The following is a 13,219-nucleotide window of genomic DNA, read 5'->3' as shown; positions in this document are numbered from 1 at the left end:
TGGCAGGCTGGGGGAGCTGATCCTTCCCTTGTACTCAGAATTGGTGAGGCTGGAGTGCTGGTGACACCTGGAGTGCTGTCACCAGTTCTGGACTCCACAGCACAGAAAGATACAGCTATACCAATAGAGTTCAACAAAGGACTACTAAAATGATGAAGGCACTGAGGCATATCTCTATGACAAGACTGAGAAAGCTGGAAGTGTTGAACCTGGAGAAAAGAAATTTCAGTGGGAATTTAATCAATAGATATAAATACCTGAAGGAACGATGCAAAGAAGACAGAGCCAGGCTTTTCTCAATAGCACCCAGTGACAAAGGCAATGGACATAAAGTGAAATGCAGAAAGTTCTACCTTTACATCAAGCAACACTTTTTTCACTGTGAGGATGACTGAGGACTGGAACAAGTTGCCAAGGGAGGTTGTAATGCCTCTGTATCTCTGTGTACATACTCAAAACCCATTTGCACGTTATCCTGGGCAACCAGCTTGAGGTGAGCCTGTTGCAGGAGGGTTAGACCAGATGACCTCCAGACAATCCTTCCAACCTCAACCAGGTTCTATGATTCTAGGATTACAAGGCTCCCTGACAAATTTACTAGACCCATTACTGCCTTAGTATGGACCCAGCTCTTTCCATGCATTGTATATGGAATTTCAAAATATTTATATTTACCATGGTAGAGAATATGAAAGGAAGATCTGGTTTTCCAGGAGTTACCACCTTCTACTTGCTTATGACAGATCAAGAAATTCATGCTTTTCCATCACATCAGTGTGATACCTTTTGACTGACCATTCTGGTTCTCAGATGCAGTGGACTGATTATGTTCTAACAAAATATGTAATCAAGAACTGAATACAAACTGTTCCACTGAGGAAAATCAAATAAGGACAACATGAAGGACTGTCTTGGAAGGCAGTGACTAAGAGACCCAACAATCTCAGCATAAGTTTCTACTTTAATGTTAGGAGGAATAATAAGCTTCCTGGACACAGAAAAGTAGGAGTAAAATGTGCTCCTAATTTGATCATTTTGTACCACAGCAATTGCACCAATTCAAAATACTATGCTGTACCCAATTTTTATTTATATTCTTTAAATTTAGTATGGAATATCAGATTTATAGGGTCCTTGGGCTGAAAAACAATCCTTGTATGTCTTAAAATGTAAAACCTTACCAAACAGATGCTCAACACACAACTCAATCCCTAAACAAAGGAACAGGTGGCAAAAAAAAAAATATAAGTGAACAGGAGTTCTTCACAGCTGATGACAAACATGTAACAAGTTCCAGGGGCTGAAAACTAAAATTAGACAAATTCAACCTTGAAATAGAATGTAATTTCCTGGCTGTGAGGTAATTAGATATTAAATAGAGTGCTTGGAACTGGTGTTACTTTCAGCTGATATTGTTCAAGGAGACAAAATTTCTTTATTTACAAGTAAGCTTCACTGCCATTTGGGAATAAAAATATTTAAAGGTCAAAAGGATTTGGGTCCTTGGTTGTGATCACCCTCTTTTTTACAGTTGTTTATGTTTGTACTGATGAATCAGGTATTCACTGATTTGCATAAATATACTTATTGTAAAAATTTGTAAAAAAATTGTTTAAAGGCTCTCTCTACCTGCCTGTAAGTTTGAGAAATATTTTTTCTCTTGATAAAAATTTGGTCAAATAGGTCTTATTTCATATTGTTTTCTCCATCCTCTTTAATATCAGGGACTAGTCACAATCAGAGAGAAAATATTTGTCAGAGGTATCTAACACATTATATTATCTGGACAATCCCCTGTTTCTCAGAAACCTAATCTTGCTTACATACTAAAGCTCACATTAATCAGTTAGTTTATGGTTCTGAAGCAATCTTTTAGTTGTGATTAAGAAGTTTTCTGCAACAGAGAATGTGTTCATTTTGGCATATCTCATACAAAAAAAAAAACCCTAATATGGAAAGATTTTGGGTGATTGGTGCAACCTTGATCTTTCATTTGGTTGATCTACAGCATACTGCTGAATCTTTTGTTTTCTAAAAGGAATGTTAAGTAAAGTGTTTGATAAATGTGAACAGGTTAAGGACCTTTGTATATAGGAGGTCAATGGGACTTTGATATATAGAACATCAGTTTAGGTGATCTCAAAATACTTTGTAATGAATTTTTATACACCATGAACACATAGCTTAAAATTTACATTCAATGTGATATATAAATTGCACTGCCTGAATGGATTAAAAATTAAAAATATAAATTGGCTGAAGATGCAACATTAGAACAATGATTACATATGTTGTGCATTGAAAGAATAAAAATGCATATATTTTTGATAGAAAAATTATGCAAGGCAACAATGAAAAAAATATCCAACCACATTGATTAAAATATTGTTTAATTTTATTTTATTTTAGGTATTAGTGAAGCATAGAAACAATAATCGGGAAAAAAAAAGAACAGAAATGAAATTTTTATTAATCTAGATTTAAGCATGATTTTTTAAATTTACTAATAATTTCTTTTGAAATGAGCTTTCAAGTATTAAAAGACTGAAAAATTATGCCAGGAATATTTTACTAGGTTTGATCTAAAATGTAGTGATGCCTTTACGAATGTCTTATGTATTGACATTGACTTTTAATGGTTCACCATAGTTTTAAATGATGGCAAGCATACACTTCACAGTGTGCTGATTTTAGTTCACAAACTTGCTGCCACTAGGCCCTCAGGATTACTCTTCATGGAGTTTGAAGGGTTCTGTCAGCACTGTTACAAACAATCTGAAAAATGTAAAAAACACCAAAGCAGTCAAGTGAAAATAGAAAATAGAGCTGGATAAAATTGCTGCTCATAGATATTATCAATGAGAGATCTTTTAAAATGAGCGTTCTTTTATATATCTACATGGGGCTATTGAAGCAAACACGCATATTATTACTTAGGGAACAGTGCAAAAGAAGAGGAAATGGTGCACTTGGATTGATACAGAACTGTATCACTTCACCTCATGAAGCTGGTAGGTAGAAAACCTGGAATTACTCATTACAGAAAATACGGGCATTACTTCAAGCACAGCATTTAAACCCTGTTATCTAAGCTGTAATTTACATACAGTTTCTAGATTGCAATAGTGAAGAGGATAGTGAATTATTTTTATCAAGAGCTGCAAACTCCAGTTCAGACCCCCTAGAAGGAAAAAAAAAAAAGAGTTGAAATTAATCCCTCTAATTTAGAGTAGAAATTTAAGAGAAGTACCCTGAAAAAGATTGAGAGCTATCTAACAAATAGATTAACAAATACTTGAATTTAAAAGCACAGAGAAGTAGGAAAATGTTAATTTCAACCTGGAAGAATTAACCAATATTACAATATCTTGATGTGATGAAGATAGTGTATCCCAAATGAGATATTCTTATTCTGAGAAATAAACAAGGATGAAAAGTGGGGATCAAAGTATTTGTTGAAATTCCAGACATTCACTATTGGGTAAGTACACTATAGAAGCAGAAGGAGGACTGGCCTTTTTTTTAATTCTTCAAAGATACTAGAAGGTCAAAAATGTTCTGAATCCTAAATACAAATTTTACAGTACATCTCCCAGGATTTAAAAGTTTAGAATTCCCTCTCTTTCCTTCTCTGCCCCCATCAGAATGACATCTTTAGTTTAGTGCATTGACAGTAACAGCTACAGAATGGTAAAAGTTACCTAATCAAAAGCAACAAGGGAGAAATGTACCTGGCCTAAAGGTATTATACAGCCAAGAGACTGCAAGAAGTCTAGAGATAACAGCACAACCTATGAACACAGGTGATAAAACTCAACAGTGGTGTAACAACATTCACGGAAAGGAGTGATGAAAGGAGTGGAAATATATCCCAGCTCTGGTAACACCTGTGTGGGCACACAGCCAGAGAGGGGGAACACAAGGCACATCACTTAGAGGTGCTCATCCTTACAGATACTTAGCCCTTACTTCCCCTTTGGAAATCCCTGGCCCTATCCTGCTGAAACAGTTGCACCTGATCTGCAACTAAGAATGAGAAGATGTCTACAAGCTTCCCTACATTTATGGGGATGGACCCAGAACTGACTGGAAAAGGAAGCCCTTTCAAACCATCCACTCACTAAAGGTAAGGTTATTTCATAATCAAGGTATTGACAGCTCAAAGAAACACACAGCTGTGCTTTGTGACCTTAGGATTGTGAGGAAAGGTTGTGTTTCTCCAAAGAGAAATGGTAATAGAGTTGCTCTCAGGAGGAAGCTGATAAAAGTGTGCTAGAGAACTAATAAAGTAGTGCTGTGCAGAGACTTTCTGCGGTTGAAATCATCCTGAAAACATCCTTTTTTTGGAAAGGCTGAAGAGAATATAGCTATGTAGTCTCATTGCAATAATTTCATGAAAGGAAAATGTAGGGTGGGTCTCAAGGGCTATTCAATCATGACTTTTTTATATGCACTGAAACTGTCACATTTGGTGTAAGCTCATAAAATAATATATACAATTGGGAATGATGGTGTATTGTACTTGAGATGTAGGTTATTTGCCTGTATCTCAGAGGGATCAGATGGCGATTAAGGAATCTCTTGAGTATCAAAGCATCTCTGACAGATTGGAACTTTCTCTTAAATTTTATTTATACACAATGAGCAGTTCAAGTGTGAGGTAAGGAAACAACAGGAAGGATATACAAGAAAGGAGTGTTTGCATACACATTGATTCTTGAACTGCACAGGGAGACCTTACCAGGAAGGGTATATTTGAGTTAGTTATCATGAAGATGACAGAAAATGGATCAAACAGGTGAGAATCCTCTTACAAAGGCCAGTTGTTGCAACTCTGAGGTCAAATAGCTCCTGATCATAAGCTCCATATGAAGTCTGAGAAATTAAATTGGGCAGCAGGTAGACACTGCTGCAATGAGACCTCATTTTAGCTGACTGTTTAATTGCTGTCTTCAGAAATGAGTCTTCCCAAGACAAATACCTATTCACCCTAAGGAATCAGTCTTATCAATGGTAGAACATATACACTCTGTCTTCCTCAATAACTGATGTCTACATTGACATCCCTATGGAAAACTCCATTGGTAAATACCTTTATAGACAGGGTCCCTGGAGAATTAGCATCATGCTTTAAATTTAAAACCCCTCTCTCTGTTTTTATGTGCATTTCAGCTAGCTATAAATTGCCTCAAGGTCTCTGAAGTTATTATTTACAAAAGAGATTTTCTGGTTAAGCAAACATTTCTCAGCATCCATGTAAAACCAATTTGCAAGAAACACTTTTGCTTTTCCTTTGAAGGAAGGTAATGACATTTAAATTGTACATTTGTCCCATGGGTCTTAACTGTTAGAAGCTGGTACACCAACAGAGGCAAGGCAACCACAGCTCCATGTCCGCAGCTCTGGTTAGGAATGAAGCTGACTGTATGTTCCCAACAGGCACACATACACACAGTACATAAATACCTGCTTGGCTGCACAGGTCAACAGAGATTGAAAACACAGCCCTTGCTCAAATTCAGACACCACCAACAGCCTCCCCTCTTCCCTTCTCTCTGCATAAAAGGCCATTAGCAGAAGATACATACATACATACACACACACACATACATATACATATATGCATATATATAAATATATACAGTATTTTGTATATATTTATATATATGCTGCAAGCACACATGTAATAAGTCTTTCTGTTGCCTGGCTCAGACCTATGGCCACACCAGGAGTGATCTGGCCACACCAGATCCTGTGGACTCTGCAGTCACTGGATTAAACCTCCTGGTCCCTGCAGTAGCCAGCAAGTGTACCTTCTGGTCTCCACAGCACCCTGCACATATTCAGAGAACTTCCTATGTAATTCTCTCAATACAGGAACTGAGAGAATAGATTAGCTCAAAGGTTCAGCCGCAAGTTGAATCACAGGCCTATTGAATCACAAAATAATCTAAGATTATTGAGTCCAACCTTTGACTGAACAGCACCACATCAACTGGATGATAGCACTAAATGCCATGTCAAGTAATTTGTCAAGTGTTCAAGTTCAATTTCTTAAACACTTCCAGGCATTGTGAAGCCAGCATTTCCCTGGGCAGCCTGTTCCAATGCTCACCACCCTTTTAGGGAAGAAATTCTTCCTGATGCCCAACCTGAACCTCCCGTGGTGCAGCTTGAGGCCATTTCCTCTTGTCCTGTCTCTGGTTGCATAACAAAAGGGGACAGTCTCCACCTTACTGTAACTTCCTTTCAGGTAGTTGTAGAAAGCAATAAGGTTTGCCCTGAGTGTCCTTTTCTCCAGGCTAAACAACCCCAGGTCCCTCAGACATTCCTTATACTCTCTAGACCTTTGACCAGCCCCAATACTGAGCCCTAGGAAATCCCACAACTGACTGGCCACCAGACGGATGTGGCATCGTTCACCACCACTCTCTGGGCTCAGCCAGCCAGCCAGCCAGCTCTTAACCCAGTGAAGAGTGCACCTGCCTAAGCCATGGGCTGCCAGCTTTTCCAGAAGAATGCTGTGGGAGTCAGTATCAATGAATTTGCTAAAGTCCAGGTAGACTACATTCACAGCCTTTCCCTCATCCACATGGCAGTGTGTTGAGTTTCCAGCTCTATCTGGCAAGTTAGTCTCCCACAAGAATAAGGGCTTGCTACTGTGAAATCTCAGACAGCTACTCTTAGAATACATCTGCCTCCTCATCATGGTTGGGTAGTCTACAACAGACTTCCACCATGACAGTGGCCTTGTTAAGCTTTCCCCTGATTCTTAGCCATAGGCATTCAACCTCATCATCATTGTCCTGGAGCTCTGTACAGCCAAAACACTCCCAGTCTCTCCCACTTCACCAGTCCCTTCTGAAGAGCTCAGAGCCGTTCATTGCAGCACTCCAGTTTCTGTAATGGTGACTATGTCATAATTTTCTTGCTGCACAATGGCTTCCAGCTCCTCCTGTTTGTTCTCCAAACTGCATTCATTGGTGTAGGTGCACTTCAGCTGGGCTGTTTATTTCACCTCCCAACACCAGCATGCCATCCCCAGGCTCCTCTCTAGCAAGCCTTGTCTTAACCTCATCCTGCTCTAAACCTAGTTAAAAGCTCTTTCAATCAGCCCTGCCAACCCATGGGCTGGAGTTCTTTTCCCCCTTTTAGACAGGTGAAACCCAACTGTCTCCAGCATGCTTGGTGCCCTATAAACCACCCCATGACTGACAAAAACAAAATTCCAGTGATAGCGCCAGTCTTTAAGACACATGTTGGTCATGCAGGCTCTCCTGTTCCTTTTGGCATTCTTCCCTGCTACCAAAAGGATTGAGGTGGTCACCAGTACAGACTACTCCAAAGAAGTGGCAAGAAAGTAGAATTATTACTTATGGAATAGTATGTTCCCAGGAAAGTTTAATGTAATCTCCAAATTTTACATAAATATGAAGTCTTAAATATAAGAAAAACATTCAACATAACTCACAATTTTTGTTGTTTGAAAAAGAAATTAAAATTAAATTATAAATAGGTTTACCCAAGTATTTAATTGACAAGTTTAAATAGTATCTTTTTTTTTCTATCACTGGGTGAGAGTAGACAGGAAGACTGAGTCCAGTGCAAAAATGTCAATATATATGTTTATTTCTGCAAGTCCAGCAAGTGCAAGTTGCAGGTACTTGTGTATTAAGTTCAGCAAAATCTTTGCATGCAATAGACTGAAATACATTTTTTAGATCTTATCTGCATTAAATAATGATTTGTGCAGTTCTTATTAAAGATGCAGAATTTCTACCAGCTGAGAGGATTAAAAAGAGAGAATAAAAAAAATACTTCAGGATAAGACTTCACTCTTTTTGTAGGATCATGGAAAATCTGAACAACACCATTACCGCTTAAGCCTTCCCTTAAATCACTACTACCTTTCTCTCCAACATTTATAGCACAGTATCAATTAACAATAGATTGAATTAGGAATTGTTCTTTGGCTTCATTATCAAGCTGAGGCAATTGTTAATTCAGTTTCTATTTCTCTGTTGCATGGCAAAGACTTTTAAAAGGTTCACAATAAACTCCTAAAGATAATGAACCTGAAGTAGTGAAGCAGCTCTTGCCTGTAATCATTATCATGATACTTGGAAGTAGAAGTTGTTAAAAACTGCCTGGATTTTGTGTTTTGATTGTCCCTTAGTATAACATATAATTCACCAATGAGACATTATTTTGTTGTTACCATGGAAGTACTATAGTCACTTCATGAACTTCAGAAAGAAAAAAAACCCACAAAAATCCCTGAAAAACCTCCTCCAAAAAAGCCAGCCAGTGACAACATATGTTACAGGAACTAAGGTGAGGAAATGTTGGCCTTTTAAAAAGTGATTGTAAAGTTGACATTTCAAACAGTGTTTATTAGCAGCCACAAGTCCATACTGAATTGAACCCCATGTGTGGTACTGTGCCAGGGGCACTTTGAGGAGTGTACATGAGTCACCTTCCTTCTAGCACTTCCCAAAGCAGTAGTAAGAACTAAAAAAGCATGTGCTTTCTGTTCACTACCATTTACTAATATTCATCTAATTAGCACAGACAACTGATTTCTTCTTTTTTAATATATGATACTCACTTATCTTAAACACCAGCAGCACAATGTCATCAAGCAAATTCATTTTTTATTGCATAATTATTAAGTAACAATTGCTAGTTCCTGATTTTTAAAATATTTTTTTTATCCACCATGCCTTTTTTGTTTATAATTCTCAGTTTTTTTAGACAACATGCACAAAATGTTTTTCTTCTTCCAGGCCACCTTGTTTGTGGACAACTCTAGCTATTCCTGGTGAGGATTCTGGAAGACAGCATGTTGGGCGTGGGACTCTCAGCTAGAAGATGAAACAACGCCTTGGCCATTTTCCTTATCAGTGCAGTCAGTGGACTGTGCCACAGAATTAATCAATACATATTTAATGCTGTGTACACCCCACAGTGGGCTATGGGCAGTATGAGCCTGAGGTGCAAGACGATAGCTTGGCACATTTCCCCTTTGCTCCCATGTTAGTCTGTCAGCCCTCTTATTCAAGAAGAGATTCTAATAAATTATACTACTACTGACAGCTGCTTCTGCCTACTGCTAGGCATGTCAGACTCTGTTATATCATTGACAGATGAAAGAACTCTACAGTTTTCGAAATAGTTTCCTCCAAATAGAAACCAACCACCACCACCCAGTCATCTTTCCTGAGTTCTTGTCACCCTCCCTTTTGCGAGCGAGGCAAGTGGGCAGAAATGCAAGGCAATGCAATGACAGCTATGTTGAACCAAGCCCTCTCTTGAGTCATTTAGTGCTGTGGGGAAAAAGAAAATGTATTGTTCTTATAAAATTGTGGGGTTTGGAACAAGACTGGCTGTCATTTAAGCCTCTGGAAGAGCATTCAAGAGTGTACATGAGCATTTATGTGCACATGGCTTTGTTTGTGCATGTATGAGTCAGAGAGAAAAAGAGGGCACAACACAAACACCAGAGGAAAACTACCACATTTTACAAAACATAATTCTTCAGGAGGAAAACAATATTTATCAAAAAAATTTCTTCAGTGAAAAAAGGAGAAAAATCATATTTCTTTGCACAAAATTTTTCAAAGACATAATAATGATAATAATACAATACTGCAGTTGATAACTTCTTGTCTTCATTCTTTGGCCATCTCAAAATATTTTTTATCAGAAAGTGAATGAAGCAGCTAATACTTAAGGTGTCTGTTTTTCTTATATAATCCTAGCCAGGAATTCCCCAAATGAGGACATTTTTCACTAGAAAACATTGATTTGCAAACAGAAATGTGGTGTGAGAATGCTCTGGAGTCCACTGACTTCTGTAAAAACAAAAAATATAAAATAACCTATCCTGCTCTCTTTGATGTTTTCCAAGCAGCTTTCTTGGGATGCTAGGCTTTGAGAATCATAGTTTTTTCATCTGCTCTCTACAAGTGTCTTCCAGGTCCTCTGTCCCTTGACAAGCCATCCTGAAAATTTTCTAGCCCAGGGAAAGGTGGGTGGATAGGGGGGCCACAGTTACAAGAGAGCTGAAGGCAGGTGTTTGATGCTGTGGAACAGACCTGCAGCAACTGGACCGTGCTGAGGTCACAAGATCCCTGCTGTTTCAGTGGCACTGCTTCATGGTCCTATTCACTTACCCCATGGTACCAGTGGTGGTTTGGTAAATATTGTCTTTAATTATTAGTTGCTTTTACTTTACGAAGTTGTCTTTTTTTGTGGGTTTGTTTGTTTGTTTGCTCTCCCCCTTCTACCTCTTGAACTTCCTGCTATCCTGGTATTCTTTCATTCAGTTAAATACAAAACAGATGGTTGGACCAATTATTTTTTTATTTCCATGTCTATGTTGCTCTTATAATCCAGATTCCTTGCATTGCTTGAGAGGAAGGTAGATATTAAAAAAAACCCAATTCGGTCAATAAATTTTGTCATGATTTTTTGTTTCACATACATTTTGACAATGTGATCCATCTCCTAGGAGACAGTGATCACTAACGAGGAAACTAAGTGTACCTTTTTGAAAGCCAGTACTAGAAAAAACTGTTATTAATTTTGTTTATATTAACAGTGGCTGCAAAGATCTACTCCATTTTGTTTTCATCACCTAAAAAAAAGGATGTCATTTCTTGTAAGAAATTATAATATCAAACATTAGTGAATTGAATCAGACATTGTCTTTTCATTAATTTTTTCTAAATTAACATCTTGTGTTAGTGAAAACATGAGTGTTGTAAATGAACACCAAGTTCTGCTAAATATAAAATTTTCACTAAAAGAACAAAAAATATGGAAAATGTAGAAAATAAAAAAATATTACATGCTCTTGGGGGAAAAATGTGATATAGACATTTTTTTTAATATATATACTTTATTAAAAATCATACAATTGCTAATAATATTAATGGGCTTTTAAATTTCTTTAAAATTCCAGTAGGAATCCTACAATGAAAACATAAAGTTATACATCATTGCTTACTTCTCTTTTTCTTCCAGTAACTGGCCAGAAGGTATTGGCCACAACCCTCACTGACAAGGAGTTTCTTTATAATTACCTATTTGGACAATATTTTGGTGTTATGATTAGGAATTCCACAAAGCATTTACGCTCCTACAATATTAATGCTTCTGTAAATAAGAAATTAGGGTTTCGCTGCTTGTGAAGAAATTAGCAGCTGAAAAAGTGCTCCCAAATTTTGTCACCACAAAACTTGCTTTAACTTTGTGGATCACTGTTCAGTGATTTTTGTTACATAAACAACAGGGTAATGAATAAAAATTACAGAAAAATACTTTCAGATAGGGAAAAAAACCCTCCCACATTCTCTTAATAAGCCTGGTTGGTGTGAGAAAATGTGGTACAGTTCTGTCTTGTTCATGCTTTGAACATTTAAATATTTTAGGAGGAGATTTTAACCAGAAACACAAGTCAGCTACAAAGGTTTTCACAGAGCAGATTCACTGACAAATGTAGAAAATATATAATGATGTGATATAGCATATTCAGAGCTATGGGATGAGTTCTCTACTGGTTTCCATCTACACCACCTCATGATTTCAGAATAAACATGACTAGCAATAAACACAGTAGTCTACAACTTTCACAACAAACTTGTTTAAACGGTTGCAGAAAATGGAAAAGTTTTTACAGGGGGAATGCTAAGATTTTGCCAGTGTTCCCAAGCACTTCCAACAACAGCAAAATATGAGATAGTATAAATAAAAAAACTATCATAATCATTCCCATTTTAAATAGTTTGATATTTCAGTTATATGAATTTAAAGTTCTGCATAATACAGGTTGAAGAATTCTTTTCTTTGAACAATATAAAAGAATATCAAACCTTGATTTAGAAAATTAGAAACATGAATAATATTTTGTGGGCACCCATTTTACTGGCTTTTGTACTCACTGTTTAAAATACCACTTTATTATCTGAGATGATGATTTCTGCTTGCAAATCTTCAATCTTGGTGAGATGGACTGTATAACTTCTCAGCTGAGTATTTTATCATGTTGTAAACACTGATAACAGATGCCAGGTTGTGCCAAGTTGGCAGGGAGTGAATGAGCCTGTTTAGCAGGGAAATGCTTCCAGATTGCACCATTTTTGAGATGTCATTAGAGACAGATTCACAGCAAGGATTGAGAGTCTGTAGCTCACAGGAAGCCCAAAAGACTCTGAGATGCAGGGAGAAACTAGCTAGGTTTCTACCTAAGGACCAGAGGTAGTTACAGATTTTTTTTTTCCTCTTTTCAACCAATCTGGCAAGCAAGGGACTGTGCCAGAACCATTTGCAGAAGCTTTAAAGGAGCTGATGAAGCAGGTCTCACCTTCTTATGCTGGGTGGGCAGCACCAGGACCATCTGTGGGAGGTTTAAACAGTTCTAAGGAGTGAGTGTGGCATGGCAGATCATGTGGGTAGGGTGAGCAGGAAGGGTGCAGGCACCCTCCTGGCTTTTGGTGGTGGGTTTTGTGTTAGGTGGGTGTGGTGTTTTGGTTGGGTTTTGTCCTGTTTTGGTTTTTTCTCCCTTACTTGGCTAGATCCAGCAATGGTTTATAAGCAGCCAGAAACCATTGCTAGTGCTGCTCCCAAGACTGTGCTAACACTGACAGACTCCCCCAGAAGGACCCAGCTGTCTGTCACTGAGTGGCTGCAGGGAGTGTCTGAGCTTGGTGTTAGTACTTGAGGACAGTGCAAAAGACACCTGTGTGCAGTGTGAGCTGGTGAATGATCTTTGTCTAGTCACAGAGCTTAAGGAAGAAGTGGAAAGGCTAAGGAATATCGGAGAGAGCAAAAGACAAAGAGACTGGTGGAGTTGCACATTTCTAACCCTGAGAGAAGCTCTGCAGAATTCAGAGTGGTCCTGGCCCTTTTTCCATCAGGCAGAAGGACACCTAGCAGATGGGAGGGAAGGGAAATATGTCCCTGGTAAGGGAGATTAAAGAACCCCAGACCCCCAGATACCCTAACAGAATAGGTACAAGGCTCTGATCTCAAGGGTCAGGCAGATGATACTACATTAAAAAGTCTGTCTGAGAGTTTCCCATTTGAACTTTTTATCAGATGGATCACAGCCTCAACTAATATGAAGAAAAGATGGGGAATTATAGTAGGCAACTCCCTGAGGGGATCTGAGGGCCCTGTGTGTTGACCAGACCCACCTCATAGGGAAGTCTGCTGT

Source organism: Agelaius tricolor, unplaced genomic scaffold (assembly GCF_023055355.1).
Source record: "Agelaius tricolor isolate 1412-34295 unplaced genomic scaffold, bAgeTri1.0.p SCAF_1, whole genome shotgun sequence".
NCBI classification, from domain to species: domain Eukaryota; kingdom Metazoa; phylum Chordata; class Aves; order Passeriformes; family Icteridae; genus Agelaius; species Agelaius tricolor.
Note: the sequence above shows the minus strand (reverse complement) of the source record.